This window comes from Pteronotus mesoamericanus, unplaced genomic scaffold (genome assembly GCF_021234165.1).
Source record: "Pteronotus mesoamericanus isolate MK-2021 breed Mesoamerican mustached bat unplaced genomic scaffold, CSHL_Meso_final contig_68, whole genome shotgun sequence".
Classification (NCBI taxonomy): domain Eukaryota; kingdom Metazoa; phylum Chordata; class Mammalia; order Chiroptera; family Mormoopidae; genus Pteronotus; species Pteronotus mesoamericanus.
This window is the reverse complement of record NW_026555234.1, coordinates 31425433-31450353: the sequence shown is the minus strand read 5'-3', so window position 1 is coordinate 31450353 and position 24921 is coordinate 31425433. Positions and strand designations below refer to the sequence as shown.

The 24921-nt window shown below is 36.3% G+C and overlaps 1 protein-coding gene and 1 non-coding gene across 2 annotated transcripts in view; one reads left to right on the top strand and one right to left on the bottom strand.

Moving 5' to 3' along the window:
• The window catches only part of SCFD2 (sec1 family domain containing 2), a 314405-nt gene that overhangs the window by 50932 nt on the left and 238552 nt on the right, over positions 1 to 24921 (top strand). The gene's annotated exons all lie outside the window — the stretch shown is intronic.
• On the bottom strand, positions 19 to 94 carry LOC129077744 (small nucleolar RNA SNORD96 family). The gene has a single exon (XR_008529899.1). It is a non-coding gene; the product is annotated as a small nucleolar RNA SNORD96 family (small nucleolar RNA).

Here is a 24921-nt window from a genome sequence, read left to right as displayed (position 1 = left end):
TTTTTTTTCCCTTTTTCCCCCCTTCAGAATTGCAGGACTTGTCCTCATTCCCATGTGGGGATTGGATGACAATGTCACCTGTCATCACCAGCTGATTCTGAATTCTTAAAAAAAAAAAAAGTAGCAAGTGAACAAAGAAAAATTGCCAGTTTATTCCACTGGAAAATGTGTTAAAAATCAATAGGTTCCCACCGCTGCCACATGGAGCTTTTTCTATTATTACCTATTCATACGATTTTAAAAAATCTTTACTGCGGTTTGACAAAAGAATACGAAAGAGTTTTTTTTGTTTGTTTGTTTTTTTAACTCAGTTCATGTAGAGTTGGTATGATATTTTTTTAAAGTGAGTTTTGTTCAGTGCTGCTGTTTTGCTTGCTATATAGTCATACCTCAGTACTCGTTGGCTTCAGAACTTGTCAAACCTTGTGCTCGTCGCATTGTGACGAGAAAAAAATGTTTCAGTGCTCAATGCTTGCTTGGAACTCAATGCACTGGCTAGGAATTGTATGAGTCATGCCGCTGCCCCACAAGAGAAAATGCTTCATTGCTTGGTACTGGTTGGTTTTGGCACGTGTTACGAATTTCAGAGCCAATTAACAACAAGTACGAAGGTACCACTGTATTATTAACTGTTTGAAGTTTTGTCTCCCTTGCAACATTTTGGACTTTTAATTTTTAAATAGAAAAAAATGAAGAAATGAAATTGGAAATTTTGGAGTTTGGCATTACTGATTATTAACTCTCACTGAAAAATGTAGGCTTTTTCTTATTCTGTTTTGTTGACTACATGATACTCATACTTTTTTACTTTATATTCTTTAACTTTAGTTTTGACAGAAAAATATTATAAGGTATAAAAACATTATAAATTAAACATGCAGTTTACATCAAGGTGTTTTGGGAGTAGAGGGAAGATAATTACATGAAACTTCATATATATGTAATATTTTTTAGTTTATTTTTAAGGTAACTTTCATGTAATGGATTTTTCTGTAGCTCCTGTAGAAATTTAAAAAAAAAATCATAGTTGAAATGATAAAAATAATAAAAAAAGGCATATTAGCAGTAATCTCATAAACATATCTTTCTAGAGGAAAGCTGCCTATTTAAATATGATCAATATACTAACCAGGTATACACCATCAGTACTTCTCTATACTGACCCGAAGACTTCCTAATGGAACCCATTTGATTTAAATTCTCCTTACAGACAATTCATATACTGATTGGAAAAAAGGCTAATTCAGTGTGTTTCTACTTAACATGACAAAAAATAGGGTAAAAAAAAGGTAAATATAGATTAAAGTTTAGAAGCAAAGACATTTCACTTTTGTGGCAGTGCTAATGAAATGGCCTACACATGTAGATGATTTGTTATGTCACCAGAACATAAAATCCATTCATCCAGCCATTGTTTATTGAGCACCTACTAGACACCAGACACCGTTTTTTGGCACTGAGGCTGCATTAGTAAGCAAGAAAAGTAAGGTCTCTGCTATTTTGAAGCTTAATTACATAGTGAGTAGTCAAGCAATAAACAGTTTAATAAGGACTATAGTCAGCACCAATTTTGAGCATCTGCTGGATGTGAAGTACTCTATTAAATGTTGAGAAGCATTTTTTAAAAACTAGTTTTTAATTGAGAAAGCTTTTATGTCTTAACACATAAATGGTTTCTTCTGCACAATGCTGTGCACCCTTATACATACATCCACAATACCTCTCAGTTGTAGTGTGTCTCGTAGCTATTTGTGTCCATCTCCTTCTGCCACAACTACACTGATACTGATACACCATCATCTTACAACTTACCCAAACTTTCCTTTCCTTAGAATGTGCCTGATATAGAAGTAGTCACACAGTGCGTATTGGTTCAATGAATGTATAGTTCTTTACAGTTAGTGAGACATTTTTACCTGATTTTCTCTCAAACTGATCTTCACCAAACCTCTATAAGGGAGGTAATTTACGGTTGAAACAACAGAAAATGGAAGCATTTAAGTGACAGTTTATGATCAAACAAAATATATATGTTTTTAGGCACAGATAGAGAATCATGAGTCATAGCCAAAACTGCTTTCAGAACACTAATTTGACCTTAAATTTCCTTTTTTTGTTTTTGTTTTTTGTTGTTGTTGCATAATGTCATAGAGGAGGAGGGTATAGCTGACCATGTCTACTCCTTGGTCTAATATTGTCAAGTCTACAAATCTTGCCCCAATCTCTTATCATCTTTCTTTTGCCAAACCACTCCCACTTTCACCTTTCACTTTGTGAAATCTACTTGATGTTTCCATGAGATGTTTACACTCATGTTATAAGGTAATTAATTGATCCTCACTACTACATCATCCACCACCATTGAGCTCTTGCTAAGTGGCAGGAACCAGAGTGCTTTACATGCATTGTTTTAGTCAAACCTTACAATTCTGGGAACAATGTAACAGATGAGGAAACAGAGAAATATAAATCCAGGTTCACAATTTTTAATTTTTTTGCAGAAATGATTTTTTGTTTTTGTTTCATGAATAAATAATATACCTTGGAATTTTTTTCAAGGAGCAAGCCCCTCCAGAACATTCCACTTATTTTATTTGCCACTTTTCAACCACACATTATGAGTGATCAGTAAATATCAGAGTAGAGAAGGTGTAGGCTCACCAGTGTGAGCTCTGAAGGGTGGATGTTCTAGTGCAGTGAGGTTTGATCCAAACAACAAACACCGTTTTTGAGTTCTTGTAAAGGCTTGCTATTATTGTTTGCATTTACTTCATAAAACCCAGCCCTTTCTGCATGTACCAACCATGGATTCTCATTTTTGGGAATTACTTTAGCAGTCATCTCGGTATGAATTCCCTCTATGGCAAATCCTCTCTCTAGACACTGTTTGTGGATCTGTTAAAGACCTAGGTTTGCTTTTTTTTTAAACATTGTGCACACAGACAAATTTTACTGTTAGTTTTGAGGGGCAGTGTAATCAAGTTATTGAACTATTTGCTTTAAAAAAAAAACTTCAGTTAAAAAATCATATTGACATCTTCTCGTATACAGTGCTCTTTTCTCAAAGTGTACTTTACTGACATCTTTCCATGGCCTCAGTTATAATGGGTGCTTGTTTATATAGAATTATTGGGTGGTGATATGAAGGATTTTATTATTGAAGGACAAAGGATGCTCAATAAAGGGACCAGAAAAGATACTCACAGAGGTTGCCCATACCAGCCATCTTCCGTGCTAGCAACCACTTGCTCAATCTTCTTCCTCAGGGACACAAAATGGTAAAAAGATATGAGCAAGTCCAGAACATCCTCAACAGCTCGGAGATCTCTGGAACCTTCCCTGGCACTTGCTTTTTCTGTCGAAGGAAAACTACTTACAGAAAAAAAATGTCAGCCCCTGACAACTGTACAAAGAGTGTTAAAAATAATTTTACTAGTGATAGAGTGGTTTTTGTAAGTTGATTGGTTTCTGGTGGTAGAAGGGACTGTTTTAATGACATGCACTGAGCTACAGTGATCTCAGTATACAAATCTGATGATTTCATTGTCCTTTATATCTTTGCACATGCCATTTTCTTTTGCTGGATCACTTTCTTCACCTGTCCAGACTACCTTCCCTCATCCTTCAAGTCCACATTAGCAGCCTTTCCTGAGTGCTTCCCATCATCTCGTACTGATCTCCCTGTCTTTTTAATTGTCTAATTTATTTGTGTTTCCTCAGCTCTCTGAAGGTCTGGATTGTATGTTTTGTTTATTGCTATTTTTCTACCAGGCACAAAGTAAGTTTTCAATAAAAATTTCCTCTCTACTTATGAATTTAATGCAATGTCAATTGGAATTCCAGTGAATGACTTTTTTAAAGAAATTAAGTTATTCTTAAATATAGGCATTAAAAACCTGAAAAAACAATAATGTTAAGTGAGACTTTTAAAATTAACCCCATTATGATACATATATATCAGTTATATGTCAGTAATGCTTATATTTTATATATTTTTTGGTTTTAGTGTTTCTATTTTCCGTTTTAATTCAGTAATAACTACCACTTGCTCCATTAACAATAATTGCTAATTATGTAGTACTGTTGCACAATAGTTCAGAAACAGATGCAGAGTATTTTAGTATTTAATGAATTTAGCGTATTTAATAACGGCAGTACTACAAACCAGTGGGAAAAGGAAGAGTATTTAATAGACAAGAACAATTGGTTGGGAGGTGGTTATTGCTGTATTAAAAGTGTAAATTGAAAGCCAAAACCAAAAGAAAGCTCCTATAAAATATTGGTAATCATATGGTTAATCATGGAATAGAGAAGAACATTCCAAACATAAAAGCTATGGAATTAATCACAAAGGGGGAAAATTGCCAGATATGGTAACTATAGTTTAGTGGTTAAGAGAAGGGACTTTAAAAATCAGATAGTCCTGGATCTGAATTTTGACCCTGACCTTACAGAGTGATCTTGTGGGAAATTATTTGGTTCATTAAGTGAACCTCAGCTTCCTCATCTATAAATTGGAGGGTTTAACAATAAGAGCAAACTCATTAAGTCTTTAGAATACAAAAATTTGTGTAAAGTACTTGCCCTTTGCCAGGCACATAGAAAACAACACATTTTAGCCATTATTGTTATTGTTAAAAATTTCACATAGGATATTAATAAATCAAAACTACTATAAAAATTTAACAAAATAGGAAAAAGTATGTCATAAAGACAAAGGCTGATATACATAAATCTAAAGAATTCATTCATATGGATAAGAAAAACATAATCGCTTAACAGAAAAAAAAAAGGGGGGTTATAAAAAGTATGTGCCCAGCCATCGTACAGATGAAGAAATAAGAGTAGCCAATAACACATATGATAAAAATGTTCCCTTTTCCTGCAATAAAAAAAATGTAAACTCAAGCTACACTGAGAAGCAATTTACCACTTCAACTAAGCAAAGATTAATGAATGATAATTTAGTGTTGGGTAGAGCTCAGTGGCATGGTCATTGAAAAACATTACTATTGGGAGAGTGAATTTCTTCAAAGTACTTTGGCAATATATGATGAGATCCTTGAAAAGGTTATGTTTTTCCTCATAATTTCACTTCTATTGGTTAACCTTTTTTAAAAATTCTTGTTTATTCTGTTACAGTTGTCCCAATTTTTCCCCCCTTTACCCTCCTCCATCCTGCCCCACGTCCTTCTCCCACAGTCTATCCCCACTGAGTTGCCCATGTCCATGAGTCATTCATACATGTTCTTTGACTACTCCCTTCCCTTTCTTTCCACCATTCTCCCCTCCCCTCTTTTCCTCTGGCAGCTGTCAGTCTGTTCCCTATTTCTGTGTCTGGTTCTGTTTTTCTCATTAGTTTATTTTGTTTATTAAATTCCTTTTATAAGTGAGATCAGATGGTATTTGTCTTTCACTGACCGACTTATTTCACTTAGCATAATAGTCTCCAGTTCCATCCATGCTGTTGCAAAGGGTAGGAATTCCTTCTTTCTTTTTGCTTCATAGTGTTCCATTGTGTAGATAAGTCACAGTTTTTTAATCCATTCATCTACTGATGGGCACTTAGGGTGTTCCCAACACTTGACTATTGTAAATAGTGCTGCTGTGAACATAGGGGTGGATAAGTTCTTTTGAATTGGTGTTTCAGGATTCTTAGGGTATATTCCCAGCAGTGGAAATGCTGGGTCATAAGGCAGTTCCATTTTTAATTTTTTGAGGAAATTCAATAATGTTTTCCACAGTGGTTGCACCAGTCCGCATTCCTACCAACAGTACAGCAAGGTTCCCTTTTCGCCACATCCTCGCCAGCACTTGTTGTTTCTATTGATTGATCATAAAGACATAATCAGAGATGCTGATATCATTTACTTTGAAAAATGATCATTACAATTTTATTCCTAATAATAAAAAATTAGGGGCAAATTAAATGTACCACAATAGGAGAATTATGGGACACAGTATGTAGTCATTAAAAATCAAGTTATTAAATAATATTTTTAATGAGGTGAGGGAATTTTCATAGACAGTTAAGGGAAAAAGTGTTTATTCTTTTTAATTTTTAATTTATTTATTTTTAATATTTTTATTGTTCAAATGCATTTGTCTCCATTTTACCACCACGACTTTCCCTGGCCCCACCAACCCCCACTTCCCATCCTCAATCCTCTCCTCAAAAAGTGTTTATTCTTATGGAAACGAAAAGCAAAACTGCACATACAGTATAAACCCAACTGTCAAATAATAAAGAAAGAAGAAAGTGGAGGGACATTTGGAACGTAAAATTAGAAGAAATAATGGAAAATGCATGAAAATGATTATCTTAGTTTTCAATGAATAGTGGGTTTTCCAACTATCTATTGCCACACAGCAAATTACCCCCAAATTTATTGGATTGGATTAAAGCAAGCATTTTATTATAGTTCACAATCAGATGTTGCAGAAATTCCAGCAGAGCTCAGCTGGACAGTTCTTCAGCTCCACATGGCAGTTAATGAGGTTACTTGGTAGTATTCAGCTGGCAGAAGGGTTGATGTAGAGGGCCCAAGATGGCTTCAGTCAGATGTTTGGACCTGGCATGAAGCAGCTCAAAGGATGGGCTCAGTTGCAGGACCTATGCATGGCCTCTTCAGTATGGCAGTCTCGGGGTAGACAGACCTTTTACATGGAGACTCAGGTAAGAGAAGGTGGTCCAGGAGAACTGTTACAGGTGGAAGCTGCTACAAGACTTCTTATCCTCATAACTTAGTTCCCAAAGACCCAAAACATCACTTCTGTCCAGCCCAGAAATGAGGGGGAAACACTGCACTCTACTTTTCAAGGGGAGGAGAAGCAAAGAGTTTGTGATCATCTTTAGTCTAATTCAGCTGGATTGAGTGGTTTTTATTTTCTTGTTCCTGCAAAGTCTGTAATGCAAATGTATTATCTTTTGTACCTTTGTAAGTGTCGTTTATATATTAAGTTCATAACCTTGAATGAGATCATTTGCATAAAGTACTTAACATTTTATCTGGCATAAATAGAACCCTCTATAAGTGTCAGCTGCCCTCAGTACTATCTTTATTCCTTCCTCATTAGAATAGAAATGTATTGGTGGCATTATTTGTAGTGGCTCATTTAAAAAGGCATTAATAAAGATATAATTATTTTGTTTGTTTTATTCCTTTTTATTTTTTATTTTTTTAAATTTATTTTTATTGCATTTTTTTTCTATTACCCTTTATCCCCCTTATACCCATCCCCCCCCTACAATCACCACACTGTTGTCCTGGGCAAGCCAAACAAGATTTCAAGAGTATAATACAACATAGTTAAGCTATGTTGTAAAGGCTGAAAAGGACATCAGTTAGGGAAGGGCGGGAAAGGCCCTAAAGGCGAAGGAGCTGCATATTCAGAACTCAGATAGTACATGGCTCACTACAGCATCTTTTAGCATGGCATGGTTCGAATACAAGATGCACATTTCTGGAGAAAGGGCTAAGGCGTGAGAAGAGAAAAATTAAATTCAGGAGATAACCCAGAAACGGAACATACGGGTCTTAAAGACTGATTAGCTATAACAGTTCCTTGAGAGTTATAGCAAAAAATGAACAAATAAATAAATTAAATTAAATTAAAAATTTATCTGTTAATTAATTAAAGCAATCTTACTAGCAGTTTCTGATTCAGTTTACTTTCTTTTAACTTCACCATGAATTGTATATGAAGAGAACAGAATTTAAACCAAGTAATAAACTACACATGGATAAATTTCCTTTCAAGCCAAGACAATAAAGAGTTGGAGAAAATGACTGGCTAAGCTGTATTTCTAGGTTAAAAATAAAGTGATTTATATTTACATGTATATTTTTTTCTAGAAAATCAACAAAACCAAACATTTGTCCATCATCTCAGAGCAGTTGCTTTTGCCCTTTGGGCTTGTTTGCTTCATTTGTATTGTCCTGGAGCTCTCGTGCTCATGCGCCATATGGCCTCCACATCTGGTGACCAGTCCATGCTCTTTTGGGGGGAAAAAAACAAAATTTCCTTTGAGGTAGTACAAATACATTTCTGTAGAATCTGCTACTGCCCTTGTCTACAAATATCTGGGTCCAAAATTAAATGCATAAAGCTGAAATTATATTACTTTTCAAAGATAACAATAATTAAATAAGACACAATAACAAATTAGGGCTTTAAGCTTTTGGGAGCCAGTTCTTTTCTTCCAGCACATTACTGTACTTGTGATGATATCCCTTTGATGTTTTGGCATATCTCTGAAATCATGATTAAATATGGTAACCAGAACTAGTACTGACTTATTGTACTGGGCAAGTCATTTGGAATCAATATTATAGGGGGAAAAGGCTGTTTGGAAAAGCTCTTCTAATTTTAATGAATTTAGTTTGTGTGGAAATTCCACGTCTTTTTTTTTTTTTTAACTCCAGAACAGTCATTAAAGTAGTTATTTCTAATAAATTATTAAACCAAATAAAAACATCAAATAAAAAATTAAAAAGTAAGTTCAAGTTATTATTTGCAAATGTTTATCACTTAATATTTTAAAAATTTATTATAGACAGATCTCCACTCTTTCGTGGCTAAGAATAACAATTAAGCTTTCTGGTCACCACTCATATTGGTGTGCTTTGCAGTCATTTAAAAGTAATTTCTTCCATCAAAGGCTGGAGAAGAATGTCGGAGCACACGCATGTGCAATACTGTGTTGGTGACACGATCAAGATTCTGTGTTTCAACACTAACATTTTTATTCTCTTTTTAACTCACTGCATCAATGTTGCTTCTATCACTGTTTTAGAACATGATTAAAATTTGTACTGTTTTTCTTGTGTTAAAGAAACAAAGTTGGAGAAAAGGGGAAAGACATAATCCAGATAAGATGGTTGTATAGGAACAGATTTCCAAAGTGTTAACTGATGTTGTGAAAAGCTGGTTTAGTAATAAGCCTGATGGGAAAACAATGTGGTCAGGAAACTCAGTGATACTGAAATTTGAGTCTTTCAAACCAATGTCAGGTACCAGAAGCAAAGGGACATAATGAACAGAATCAGTCCCATGTGCTGTGGAACATAGTTTTTTTGTTTTGTTCCTCTGCTGTCTCTTCTTGTAGCACCCCCCACCCTCCATAGCATCGGTGACATTCAAGGACTGCGGTGCCGCCAGCGCCAGCAGAGCTGCTCTTTTCCCTGTTCCTCAGCTCCTCATCACCATCTTCCAGAGACGCTGATCTTGTTCTGCCTTCCCCAAATTTGTCTTTTGGAGATGCATTTTAATCTTAACTATTCTTTTCTAGCACAATAGTCTTGACTTGAAGTTTGCATATAAAAAAGAAATCAGCAAGCAGTCAATGTAATCATATTCTAAAAACTGTATCCAAAATTTAGACAGTATTCATTAGATGGGAATTCCTGTCATGAATCACCTTTGGAGAATGAGTTAGACATGGTGAGGCCATAAACATTCCAAACTGTAGTATTGTAAGAATAGTTATTAGCAAGGTCTTTTTAATTCATAGATTTGGATTCAGTGGGGTTTTAATTTAATTTTACAATTTTTGTTATGAGGCAAGATCTTGGAGTCATTAAAAATGCACATGGTAGCCCTGACTGGTGTGGCTTAGTGGGTTGGGCACCTTCCTGCAAACTGAAAATTCATGGGCTTGATTCCTGGTCAAGGCACATGCCTGTGTTGTGGGCCAGGTCCCCAGCTGGAGACATGCAAGAGCCAACTGATAGATGTTTCTCTTGCACATTGATGTTTCCTCCCTATTCTCTTCCCTCCCTCCTTGTCTCTCTAAAAATAAATAAGTAAAAATTTTTAAAAAAGAATGCACAGGGCAATTTAGTCTCAGTAGACAAAGACTCCTGTGAAAGAGAGTCAAGAAACCTATTTTCAGCCTTAAATCCTTTGCTTAGTTTCTTCATCAATCAAATAAGGATATTATTTTCTTCCCTTCTTGAGGAGGTTCAGTAATGATCAATATTACCTTACTTTCAAATCCCCCAGAAGAATTGCTTGATCTTTTTAAGCCCCCTATCCCTCATTTGTTTAGTTGGGTGGCTTTTGGGAGGTCTGGGCTTGGAAATAATGGATATACTTCTAGACACAGTGCTACTAATTCATGGGTACTCAAAAGATAGATTTGACTATTACAGTTACTACTGTTACTCCTGTTACTACTCTGCTGCTATTACTAGCACTACTATTACTTCCTTATTTGCCAGAACTTGATCTATACTAGTTTTTCTTCTGTGATTAAAGTGAGAATCACAATAAAGCTGATATTCACTTCTACTACTTCGTATATGGGAAAATTGTTTCACTTTTTTGAAACAAAAGAGAAGATAGCATTTCAAATACCCCTGAATGTAATTTAAATTAGGGTTTCAAAATTTCTATTTCAGTAAGGCATGTTTATTTTCTTAGAGAGATTCACCCTCCTCTCAACCCTCAACCGTAGAATCAATAAAAACTGGATGGAGTCTATGGGACTCTTGTTATGTATGTAAACTCTTGCAGCTGACCCCTGACTCATCTAAGATATTGAGTTATGGTTAGTAAGATGTTACTACAATATTAATTGCTTTATTGTATCTGTTAATGTTAAATTGTGCATGTGTGTACATTTGTTTGGTCTTGAATAACTCAATACTTGACCATGTTTCATTTAAGAATATTCTTTGTATTTCTGATAAATTATTAGAATATATTAACACACAAACAGAAAGTACTCAATTACTTATTTCAGCAAATAATTATTGAGTGCCACTACGTGACTAATAGTAATGCTCCACATGGTAAGACTAGAGCAGTGAATATTAGAGTCCCTTCCCTGATAAAACTTACATTCCAGTTAAGGAAAAGGACAGTAAACAGACAAACTAATATGTAAACAAGTATATAAAGCATGTATATAATGAGCTTATAAACTGACCTGATTGTCTATAGCATTTGTTCCATTGATTGGTGTTCTTGCTGTACTGGCTCTTCAATGATTTGAGTATCACTATTGGTGATAAGTGCCATGAGGAAAAATGAATCTGGGCCATGGGGATAATAAGCGATGGGGTTTGGGGGAGCTATCTTATACCACGTAGCTAGAGCTGCACATTTCTGAAGAAATGACATTTGAGTGAAGAGCTAGATGAAGACAGGGAGTGAGCCATGAGGCCAGCTAGGGAGAGTGTGTTCTAGGCAGAGGTATCAGGAAGTTTAACAACCCTGGGCAGGTTAAAGGCCACTGCTGGGTGTGAGTGTTAGGCAGTGGCGGGGATGAGCTCAGAGAGGTGGATGGGAAAGTTAAGGGACAGATTTTGAGGTCTCATGGGCTCTGGTAGTGGTGGTGGTGGTAACCATCATCATTATTATTATTTGGTATTTTGATCATAGTATGTCTTAAAGTTATGTTAAGCATTGAGAAAAAAACCAATGGTGGTGTTAGTTGGATGAATGTAAAATTTTTAAGAACTCTTAGAAACAGAATTTCTCTGGTACTCTTACATGCTATGTTATTTGCTTGTACATCTAATTCTTGAATTTTTTTTAGCTTAAACTGGCATGAAGTTTTTGTGTATGAACACTTAAGAGTTGTGACAAAAGAGGTTTTCTACAGGGCCTGATTGAAAGCAAGTAGACTTTGGGGGTCACACTCCCTCTGGTTTTAATTTTGGCCCCCTCTGTGTATCAAAAGTCAGGTCCCTGAAGAGAGATGAATTAAATCAGAGACAGGTTTTTCTTATTCTGTTCCAAAGAAGGTTTTAGAGTTTTGGTTTTGGCACTGTGCATCTCTAAGAGGAATTTTTTTCCCTATACACCTGCAGCAATAAAACACAAAAAGATAGCAATCTTGAGTTCTTCTTTTATTCATCATCTCATTATGTTTATGCTAGAGAAAATTATGTCTAAAATCTTACATGCAATTGGTTGTGTTTCAACAGTGAACTTTGTAAAAAAGTGCTTTTTACACCAAGCCTATGGAATAATTCTAGTATAATTATCATTGCTAGAAAGCATTTATGTGTACTATATGTGTTTTCACACCCTTTATTTATCATTATTACAGAAGCGTTTTAATATTTTAATAATTAGAGTAACCACACTGATACATACAAACTGATCATCTTCCTTGGCCCGCTGCCTACCGACACCTACTATGAATAGAATTTTCTGCTTTAAATCAACTGTATTTGTAAAGAAGATAGAAAAAATAGAAATGTGCTGGTTTAAAAAATTATTGAAGTGATTATTGCGAATGAGTTATGGTTCACTTGTGAAACAGAAGTGGCGTGGCTCTATTCGTTTCCTTTAGAAAACTGCCATCATTTCAAGAGAACAAATGATCCCATGTAGCAATTGTATAGCAATAACTGCTCTAAAACTCTATGTCTAATACGAATTGTTCTCCTTGTACCTTAATGAATGTTAGTCATTTGTCCATAACTCCTTATCTCCACCTCTTCTAACCCAAATGTTCATGTACACGTTACTGCTTTGCATATGCTCACTCACTCATCTCCTTAATACTCTATTGTGCTGTTCTCTGTTCATGTGCACATAGCTTTTTGCCTTCTTTTGATTTAGAGACTCTTTCCAGCCTGTTCTGGAATCTGTTGTTGGTTTGGGAAGTGAGATGGGCAAATACTCACTCCCAAGCGAGGTTTCATCGTGGCTGTGTCAGCTTGGGGGTACTGCATACGCCCACCTGCACGTGGTAATGCCTCCCACATTTCATCTTGTATTGGCTCTTGCAAGTCCTGATCCTTTTGAAGCTGTAATATGTGGTTAACTTTTCTAACTTGGGGGAAGGAAAGGAACATTTGGTTTTGAGAAGAGGAGAATGTTTTCGCAACAGAGAATTCTGTGAAGTTCCGAATGGTTATTTTCCCCAACAGAAGGAGCAGAAGTGCCATGCTGGAGTGATGTAGAAGTCAGCTGGAAGGAACTTAGCCTGGGAGTGTACCACCCATCCAATATTGTAAGGCAACCCAAGAAGGGGAGGAAACTGAAGTGAGAAACTAGAAAGTAGGAAATAGCCTCATTTAGTCTAAAATTCAAACTCCTTAGTTGGCATTTTGACCTTTCAGTATATGGTTTAAACCAGTGGCCCTCAAGCTTCTTGAACATTATAATGAATTCCAAAGAACTTTTGTTTATGAGGCTTATCTTTATTGATAATAACCATCTTGGAAAATAAAACTAAGAAATTTTAAGAATCTTATTAACTGATTAAAAATAGTAAATCCATTGCATATTAACATTAATATATTTTTCATGAAAAATAACTGTATTTTTTAAAACAGGAACATTTTATTAGAAGAGTGGCATTGTTTTCTATTTTGCTAGTCTCTTGAAAATGTCTGCCTTAATGGAAGACAGCTGGATTCTTCTATCTGCTTCTGCATTCAGTCTGTTGTCATATCACATGTTTCACAGCTTCTGGAAAACTTCACTTTATGTTCCTCCGAGAAAGAGAGTGAAAAAAGGAAAATAATGTCTTACTATTATTATGAAAATAATTTTGACCTTTTGGACCCCCTGAAAAGGTTCCCCAGGGTCCCTGACCACAGTTTGAGAACTATTGGCTTAAACAAATTTTTCTAGTTCCACTCTTGTGTTAATTCCTCACTCAGCTTCTTAGTAGCAGCATGTCTGCCTGTTCTTCTCCCCACCCCCACCCACCCATTATCCTATCTTCCTACATTTTGGAAACCAGAATCTTAAGCATTAGAATCAAGTAGAACCTACTCAGCACTATCCTGAAAGGGTTCCACCCAACATATTCTGAAACTAACAAGATTTCATTGAGAACAAGGAAATCCACTTTCTGAAATTAAAACTATGGTTAAAGTGCACAGTGAGCAGAGCCAGAACATAACTGATTAATTTTTTAAGGATATGTTTATTGCTTTTAGAGAGAGAGGAAAGGAGAGAGAGAGAAACATTAGTTGCCTCCCATACGTGCCCTGACTAGGGATCAACCCCATCACCTAGGTATGTAATTGAATCCCCAACATTTTTGGTGTACAGACAATTAGTTTTAAAAAGTAGTTTAAAAGAGAGAATCATAAAAAAAAGATATATTTACACATCAACTTTTTTTTACTTATGTAAAGTACTCATACATCCATTTGTTCACCAATCTTGTGCTACTATATATAGTGCCAGGTATTTTCTTTAAGTAAGGGTTTGCTGATTGGAGTACCCCTTCCTCTTTGTTGTATGAACTATACGCAAATGCATCATTTTCTATGTACAATTTTGCATTTTTAAAAAATGGACTAAGATCTTAAAGTCATCTGCAAAACAATGTCAGGGCTTTATGAACACTGTTCTGTTACTTCCCTGTAATGTAGTTTCTCAAGGATGGAGGCCGTGTCTTGTTACCTTTTTTCTAGTCTTAACATTGTGTAACAAAAATAAGTGTTCCCTAAAGCTTATTATTTGAGTATATAATGAGGACATGCACTCACAAGAGAATGAAGGCGAGGCTATATAGTGAAATTATGTTCATTATAAATAATTTCTGACCCCACCATTAACAATAGAGGGAGGAATAGTTAAGCGAACATCCTTATATTCAGTGGGAAATTGATCAATATCAGGCCTAATGTTTGGATCTTTTAAAACTGTTTTCTGTTTCTCTTGTTTGTTTTCATTTTTGCTCTTCTGGAGGATATTCTCAGCTTTGTCTTCCACGCTTTTTATTGAGTTTTTATTTTTTATATCATACTTTTAATTTCAAGGGTTCTTTGCGATTGCTTGTATGTGTGCATGTGTATACTCTGAGTATTAGTATTTTTAAAATAACATTTTGTTTTGGTTTTATGGATACAGTATCTCTTCCCTGATGATTTTTCCACATTGCCTTTCTAATTTTTTTAAGTTGTTTTCTTCTTTATCTTCTATGTTAGAATGTTTCTTTAGAAGCTGGATAATTACTGGTTGTAAGAATTAGAGTAGATGTCTAAAGAGCTGATTGGATGTGCTGAACCTATGATAGGTTTGTGGATCAGACAGGTTTATTGTGGGTGATTGGGTAAGTAGTTTGCTGGTGAACCATTAGAAGCCTTATTAGGTCTTTTCTCCTGAGCCGTCAGCATTCCCCCAGAGAGTGCCCTCCCAATTTTGCATAGAATGGAAAAGGCTGAATGTATCTTTCGAGAGCCATGTAGAAGAAAAGGTGGTATCTTGGTCCATTCAGGCTGCTACACCAAAATGCCACAGGCTGGATAAACTTATAAACAACAGAAATTTGGAAGCAAGGAAAATCAAGATCAGGGTGCCAGCATGGTTCCATTCTGGTGAAGGCCCCCTTCCTGCTTCATAGCCAGCACCTTTGTGCTATGTCCTTACCTGGTTAAAGGGGCTAGGGATCTCTCTGGACCGCTAATCCCGTATAAGAGGGCTCCACCCTCATGACTTAAGCACCTCCCAAAGATCCCACTTCCTTATATCATTATTTTTGGAGGCCAGGTTTTTCAACTTGAATTTTTTTGGGGGGTGAGAGGACACAAACATTTACACCATAGCAGGTGGGGAGTGTCACCATCCACCTCTTGGTTTATGTTCAATTAATTCTTGTATCTTTGCCAGGCAACCCATAGACCAAAACCTTTTGTTTTACTCTCTCCAGAGAGCACCTCCTGTCTACTGCCTGGTAAGGGTAAGGCAGTTGCCAAGCACTGTGAAGTGTTGCAAGGGACTTAAGGATACAACTCCTTCTCAAACAATTTCATCCCACTTATTATCAATGTACTCCAGTTCCCTCTCAATTTCTGAGGGATATCTTGCTGCCATTTCCTGAGCCTTTTGTGGACTCTGTAGGGTAAACAGGTTTTCTTATCAGCTTTTCCACCGTTAAGATTTGGCTTTCTTGGTTCTCCTCAGTCCTTTAACATGAATGCATTGACTTTGAACTTCCAAAATTTTGTTGCTTTATTTCCTCTTCAGTTCTTTTTGTACTTGTGAATTTAATTATTAAAACACAAAACCTTTTTTTTCTGTTTGGTTTTTTTTTTTGTAATTTTGTTAGGGTTTTGGGACATAGAATATTAAGATGTATATGTTTATTCTTTTATATTAATTTTAAACAATTTTGATCTTTCTAAAATTTAAAATGTCATGAATTAAAATCTTTAATTACACCTCCCTGATCTAACGAGAGCAAATACAAACCCAAGGGACTCTTTGACCATACTTTCTCTTTTTAAATTGTGTTCCAATTATTTATAAATGATAATATCGACTGTATTTTCTAGCAAGTACTCAAACTTTATTAAAGTTTCAAACTTTTGATTTTGAGAATGCGTTTATATATCTCAGATGCATAGATGTGACTGACTGAAGTGAATTCATTGCATATGTGTGTGTTATGAGATTGAGTCCATTACAAGCTACACAGGTCATAATGTAGATTAAATTTATGCCCTTAAAACAATACACTTTATCAACATTTATCCTTCAATATTAAATATATAGTCAAGATTTGATCTGAACACACATTGCTGAAACCAGAGACTCCCTTCCTCATGGAGGAAAACTTCTTTCTGTTATTAGCAGAGCGCTTCTCTTATCTCCTGACTTTCCAAATAGGAAGCCCCAGTCATTCTTCTAGAAACTGATTTTTGCTTTTACCTTAAGGTAGAGAAAAACCTCTGTTATTAGTCACAGACACAGTGCTTATATTTTGCTTTCAAATCTTATTATATCAGTAATCTTTTTCATTTGTAATACACTTTAACAGTTCAACATTTTTCAGAGATTCACATTCATAATACTTGCTACATCCTACAGTGAGTTTTTTTTTGTTGAGGGTGAGTTTGGAAGTGCGTGGGTAGGAAGACGAACAAGAGAAGTTGTTAAGTAGGAATTAAGATGAACCTCTATTAAATGATTCTAGGGTAGACTCATATCCTAGTTCTCATATCCTAGTTTTTAGGGTTCAGGGGCAGTATAGTTACCCACTCATAGAAAAAAACATTATTTCATGATTACAAGCTATATGAGGTCTGTCCAGAAAGTATCCAGCATGTAATATGAAAAATAGAGACATTTATTGAAAAAGATACAGGATACAAGAAACATTGTACACAGGGCAATGACACCTCAGTATCCTTTAAAGCAGGCACCTTGGGACCTCACACAGTTATCCAACCATCATCAGCAGCCCTTCTTATTTACCTGAATCTCATTGGTGGGCTGAAATCTCTTCCCTTTCAAAGGTGATTTTAGTTTGGGGAAAAGCCAGAAGTCGCAATGCACCGAATCTGGGCTGTAGCAGGGTTGAGTCACCTGGGTGATTTGATATTTTGCCAAAGAACTCTGCACAAGACGTGATTCATGAGCAGGCACTTTATTGTGATGAAGCTGACAATCACCAGTTTCCCATAGCTGCGGCCTTCTGAATCATCTGAATAGTATCCATAGAGGAATGTTCAAGCTTAACGCAAAGTTGGATGCAGATTCGTTGCTCTACTCACTCAGTCCTTTTGAATGCGAGGCCACGCAGTACACATGCTCACACAACAGCTTTTGCCGCCCCCACTGACTAGTACAGTGAAGTCATTGTTGATGCATGGGTGTTCTAGTCTCCTCTCCTTGGCTGCCAGGTTACATTGTTGTCGCGCAAACTGTTCTTGTTATATTAACAAAGGCTGGACTTTTTCCAGACAGACCTCGTATTTCTGATTTTGGCCAATGATCTCAGTGCTGTGGACTGAATTATATCCCCCCAAAATTTATACATTAAAGCACTCTAACCTGTAATGTGATGATACTGATATTTGGAGATGAAGCCTTTAGGAAATAATTATATTTAGATGAGGTATGAGGGTGGAGCCCTCAGAATAGGATTAGTGAATACATCATAAGCATAGACACTAGAGAGCTTGCTTTCTCTTTGCCATGTGAGGACAAACTGAGAAGTCAGCCATCTGAAAGCCAGAAGGAGAGCCCTCACCAATACACAATCATGCTGGCACTCTGATCGTGGACTTCCAGCCTTCAGAACTGTGAGAAATAAATTTCCTTTGTTTAAGCCGTCCATCTCTGATATTTCGTTATGGTAGTGAAATCAGAAAAGTCAGAATTCATGCTGTCACCACAAGAACCAATACACAGAGACAAGGATGGAATCTTTATGGACACTTTAGAAGCTGGTGACCGGAGGAGACAGCAGATTATGTACCCTGAAAATTGTCTTAACGTATCATCTCAACAGATCTTTTTATAAGAAGAAAAGTAGGTAAGGGGTTTGGGGGGGAAAAAGCGTTAATCAGGTAAGAGTTGCTGTCTGGCGGCAGTTTTCCTGGTATGCATTGCATTCCATTATCTGCTGTTCAGCAATTCTTTATCTGCATGTTTCCTCCCTGAAACACAGTGGCTCAGATACTATCTCCATCCCTTGCAGACCCCCTGAGGCACAAAGGTTGAATTGCTTATCAACCTCCTTGAGTAACATAGGTCATGCATTCCAGTTCCTGGAATAATGGCATTAAGCACTTAAGCCTATCAACTATAACTAAGGCTAGAATCCTTAACTCTTGAGTTTTCCTATCAGTAGCCCAAGCTGATAATGCACTTGGAAATTCTGTCATTGGCCATATGACAGACGCCTGGCTTCAGCCCATCAGTACTCTGGAAGTATAACTCAGGATGTTTTCTCCCATCAACCATTTCTCCAACTCTTTACATATGAATTGGGCGTTCAGTAATTCAATTCAATTCTGACACTATCCACCTGCAGTTAACATCAGATCCCTTAGGTTAAAGGGGCTCAGTTCCACAGGATTGCCCCCATTTCAGATGCCAGTTGCAAGTTTGGTAACCAGTACTTCCCACTGACTAGCTATACATCAGGGGTTATTATGACCCCCTTCTCAGGTTCAATAATTTGCTAGTATGGCTTACAGAACTCAGAAGAACACTTCGTTTACAATTACCAGTTTATTATAATGGATACAACTCAGGAACAGCCAGATGGAAGAGATGACTACAGGAGCTGGCAGGACATAGAGCTTCTGTGCCCTCTCTGGTGCACCACTCTGCCAGCAAGTTAATGTGTTCACCAGTCTGGACTCCCATCAAATCTCCTGTTCAAGAGTTTTTATAGAGGCCCATCTCCAGCCCAACTCTTTTCCCTATAGGACTGTGGGTGGGCCAGAAAGTTTTAATCCTCTAATCACTTGGCCTTCCTGGTGATCATTTCCACCCTGGGTTTGCCTCGGGACCCCACCCTAAGTCACCTTGTTAGCATAAACTCAGGCATGATCATCAAAAGGAGCTTGTTATGAATAATGAAAGACACTCTTGTCACAGAAAATTCCAAGGGATTTAGGAGCTCTGTGTCAGCAACCTGAGATAAAGGCCAAATATATTTCTTTTTTAAAAAGATTTTATTTATTTATTTATTTTTAGAGAGAGGAGAAGGGAGAGAGAAAGCGAGGAAGAGAAACATCAATGTATGGCTGTTTGTTGAGTGCCCCCTCCTGGGGACCTGGCCTGTGAGCTGGCACTCAATCAACTGTGCCACACCAGCCAGGGCAACCAATTATTTCTTAATATAGACCACACAACCCAAAGCTCATAGCCTGTTGTTTCTGGGTCAGCTCCTCACTCCTATAAGAGGGAAAGGAGACAAGAACGTTAGTACACATTTATGTTTCTCAGGGTGCTTTTTGGCTGTAGATGACAGAGAAATGTCCTAAATGATAAGGAGAATATGTTATTATTAGAAGAAAAGTGCTGCCCCCTTCTATATCACAAATGCCAGCATTGAAGATGAAATAATGCTTGTCTTTGGATGAACCAAATGGTCACATTAGGTTTGCTATGGCAGAACCTTGGCCCCTACACACTATGTTAAACAACTTTGTCAGTGCTGTTTTGGCTGGTGAGAAACTAATTAGAAGATGGAACCATTTTTACATACTCTTCAAATGACTGAGAGTTTCAAACAGATGTTTCAAGGAAATGCATACCTGGTGCTCTTCCATTAGTCAATTACTTTGTTGAAACTGTCATGGGCTCTTTGTACAATAATTATGAAGAATTATGTCCCAACTGGCAACTCAAATATACGTTGTTTAGCTCAATTTGAGGGAAATTTGGTGGTGATTATAGGTCCAGTTTTTCTGTTAAGTCTTGAAAAAGGAAACTGTCACAATTGAGACCTTGATGAAAAGGTATTGGGCAGACCACATTAGCCAAGAAGCATACATACATAGTAGAGTCTTGTACAGTATGATTATGTGCGCGCACACACTCACACAACGTAAAACCCAGAAAGCTCTAACTTTTAACAACTTAAACAGAAATGGAGAAGTAGAGAAAAGTAAGGAATAAACTTGACATAACTTGAAGTAATGAAATTTAGAATTTATAGCATTCAAACATGGTTGAATAAATTCTTTCTGGCTTCCAATAATGTCTCAAAATTTTTTTTTTCTTTTTTAGGATCTCCTTTTGTACATTAAAAAATATTGGCTCATATATCTATAAAGGAATCATTTTAATACTGAGTTTTTCAATAGAATTATTAGATTGGGAAAACTCCTTGTTTGAATCTGTAATACCCCACTCTCTTAAAACAAGCAAACCAACAAACCTTTAAGTTGAAATTAAAGACAAAGATAAGCATAAACACTTGTTAAGACTGCATGAGGCTTGATTGTTTTAAAGTCAATTAATTAGTCTTTGTTTTATTTAGTGACCTTAAGGCTTTCAAGTTTAAATAAAATTTTCATTCACACAATATAGGACTTAGAGAAAACCATACAGATTACTATGATGTATGGTAAAGAAAAAAATCTCATTATATACCTATAGGTTTTATTCTTGGAACCTGGCAAAGACTTTGCTTTTTCCTCTGCAAATTCCCAAGGCATTGTAAGCCATTGGAAGCCAAGCATTTAGTAAAAACAGTTTCAGTTTCCATATTTCCTAGCAGGCCAGCCAAGAACCATTCTAGGCAAATGGAAAGAAAAAGTTTATTTCTGAAAATACAAATGCATTCTTGTACATGTAATTATTTTATTACCTCATATTTTTGAAATTAACACCAATTAGCATTGGTCACCTTGACTTGTGCTTATATACTAACTCTGCATTTTACTTTAGAACAAGATGAAATATTCACTCTTTTTTTTATTTTAATATCTCCCAATGTGATATATATATATATTTTATAATAAAGAACATCTGGATATTTGCAATTGGAGAAGTCTTCATGCTTTTGATATATGACATTCAATGAATAGTTCTTCTTCCACTGCTAAGTAGCAATCAATATGTCTCAGGTTTTTATAAAAAGCTTTTGTTTTTGTATTATTTAAGACATCTTCATATTATAAATAGGCAGTGAAAAAGCAAGTTGAAGTCAGGGGAAAAAAATCCAAAATTTTGTAATAAATTAGGATAATTATGCCAACATGGTGTAATCTTAATGAAGAATAATGGTCCTTGTTCCTCCTTGGGTCAACCCTAGTGTTTCAAGGGTGAGCGTGATGTTACAATACTGCCCCCTACTGTAAGACTTCGGCCCTTACAAAGAAGCATCAAGAAAATTAAAATAGGAGAAACTAACAGACGACTAGGAAAGTATATCTTATTACATTTGGCATTTTAAAAGCATATTCTGATGACTGGTTCAGGCCCCTGAAATGCAGAAATCTAGAATAATAGTACAATATATACTTTTGTTTCTCAGTTTGTTTTCTTTTGAATTAATGTCTCTCCTGCTCTGTTCCTCTGAATTAAACAGAGGAGACTTTCCTCCCCTGACATACTTTGAGATGATGGATCTTACCCTGGACTTTGAGAATGTGTTTTTGTTTTAATTAGTGTTGGTTTCAAGGAATTTTGCATCTTTGAAAAAAGCGCACAGGGTATCTTTGAGGCTGGATAAAGAATGATGCTTTTGTCTATCTTCAGTGTGGCTTTGGTATTTTTAATAATAGGAATGAGACTTGTGGCAAAGTATATCAATTCAACCAATCATATCTTGGAGTTCATCCAGTCTTAAATCTAACTCTGGTAAACAACTTTGGGTTCTTCTGCATTGAGTAAAACTACAAATTCATGTGAACAAGACTTTGGCATGAGTAAAATTAAGCTGCTCTCTCCTTTTTTTTTTTTTTTGAAGTTGAATTTTTTTCCCTATTTTTATGGATATTGCTTTAACAAAATGATTTTGATGGCATTTCTTTTGCCAATGCATATTTTCTGACATTAAAAAACAAATCAAAAGGCACTTATCGTATGAATCATTGTTAAAGTCAGCAGTAATCCACTGTGTAAAATCTCCCTGTAAAGGCGCAGAGGCTGGGGGCTTAAACCTGGAGCACATTAAATTAGTTCCAGTCTCTCGCGAATGGGCTTTGCCTGGCTTGCTTAGGCAGGCAAAACGGAAACAGGCAGTTTATAACAAGAAGTCTGCTTTAAAAACCATGGGGTTCATTGGAGAAAGATTTATATCCCCCACTTATATAAACATTACAAATGTGGACTGCAAGTAGGAGGGAAACCTTTATCAAAATCTCTTGAAGAGCTTTTTCATTGTGAGTAAAATGGACAGCTTGCACTGTTGTTTGAAGATGTGCCAGCAATTCGACAATCATCTTTTTCACTGCTTTGCCTGATTAAAATGTAGCATTGTGAAGACTAACCAGACCACCTACTTTTAATTTATTTTCATGATGAGACTATGTTGGCATCTAAAGTGGAGCCAAAAAACTCTGTGCCAAAGGAGAAAATTGTCATCTCAGGATTTCAAAAAAAAAAAAAAAGAGAGACAATTTAATTATATAAAATCTTAGGATAAGGGGAATCTGGATGTCAGTTTATATCACCTCCCGATTTAAAATGAGTTTTGTATGTAAACATTATCTAGATATCATGTTGTCTTTAGGATTATAATAGAACACAGATGAGGCTTGAAATATTTGGTTCAGTGAAATGAGAAAAGCTGCAAGGAAAGATTACCATTTGAGATTACAGTAGCTATTTGTTTGCTATTTCACATATGGTGATTTTTTAGGTTTCTGAGCTAAATTTCTTTTTTCCTTGCATTTGTTTTTATTTCATTTTAAAAAATCCTCAGCTGAGGATATGTTTCTTGATTTTAGAGAGAAAGGAAGAAAGAGAGAGAGAGAGAGAGAGAGAGAGAGAGAGAAACATCGATGTGAGAGGGACACATCTATCTGTTGCCTCCCATACATGCCCTGACCGGGAATCAAATGTGCAACCTAGGTATGTGCCCTGACAGGGAATTGAACCAGCAGCCTTTTGGTGTACAGGACAACATTCCAACTGAGCCACCCAGCCAGGGCTTATCTCATTTTTAATGCCTTGAATATTGCTATAGAAATGTACTTTCCTTTGCCCTAAGTATGTCTAACAGGGCAGTGAGACCAATTATCTTTTTTTCTTTAGGCTTGTTAAAAGTAGCTTCTATTTCATGGACTTTCATCACAATCCCAGGTAGTACTGAATCAGTCTTTCTTAGGATTCTTTCAATCTGTCTGGAAGATAACACATCTGCTTTTAGCATTCCTAGTTGATTCCAAATGTAGGGTTATTCAGATGCACCTTAAAAACCAGGGCTGACTGTAAGAAGTGACATGGTGAAAGGATTTGAAGGACATAACATGAAGCCAGAACCTCCAAGAGTGTGGGGGTTAACATCTGAGGGAGCTCAGCCCAGGAGGGCCAGTTTGAGCTATTTGTCCGCCAAACCTATTGGCAGTGACTGCAATTAAGAGTAAAGGCAGATTTTTGAAAAGGAAGGACATTCATTTGGCTTTCAGGTGTGCAGAAGTGAGAGATGTGATTAGGTCCACCATAAAAAATAATGGTACAGTCAAGGCTGTCTCGCCAATAACATCATCATAGTAATGATAATTTTAGTGAGTCTCATTTGTTAAGCTCTTATTACATGCCATGCGGCATACTAAATGCCTTACATACATCATTTTTCATCTTTGCAACAACTCAATTTCTTAAATAAGGGGTACAGAGGCTTGGTACGTGCTCAGGTCCCTTGGACATTTTATCAGCAGCTATATCTGTACCTACAGCCATGATGCTCAGGTGAGTGGCCCTGAGTGTGATAATAAACTGTTTTGTGTTATGAACTGGGGTGGAGGCAGAAGGGATTCAGGGAGACTGGTACCAGAGTTTATCAGGCAGTGATGTTAAGAACTGTTTGGTCAAGAGAACCTGGTACTCTGTGTAGAAGGATTAAGATAAAAGATGATTCTTGTTAATCTGAACCTAGTCTGTGATGTATCCAAACAATTAAGTTATCCTAAAACTGTTGAATTTTCTGATAGTTAGAATTCCACAGTGGAAGGCCTCTAGCTTCCAAGATAAATTGACATAAAGGTGACAGCAGTAGAATTCTTATTCATTTACAACTGGTACTTCCTTGGTTGAATAAAATTTTGTTCTTTGAGAAATTTGACTGAAGTTTATCTGTAATATAAAGAACAAAACGTATATGTTTTTGAAATAGATTTTCATAATGAATAGCAGTCCTCAAAAGTAAGGCACAAATACATCACCCACAATAACATAATTATAGGCTCTAATGAGGTAGTGATAGACAATAGTGAATTTCTTCTTCACTTTATATCATTGGAGTAAATGTTGACCAAAAGAGAGAAAATCCCGATGACATAAGCTAACATAGTGACAGTCGTGAGCAGAGGAAGAGGGGAAGGAGAAAGCCCTACTCCTGTGAGCATGTTTACCTGTGAGACAGGAGGTACAGTCAGCAGAAGAGGAAACAAAGGTGCAACTATTGTATTTATAGTATTTAAAATGAAGAAGGTAATCAATAGAGAAACCAAAGTTGTGATGTAAATAGATGATGTTTGTATGTGTGTAGTTTATGTGTGGGAATGTGGGATGGGGTTGAAAGTGAGC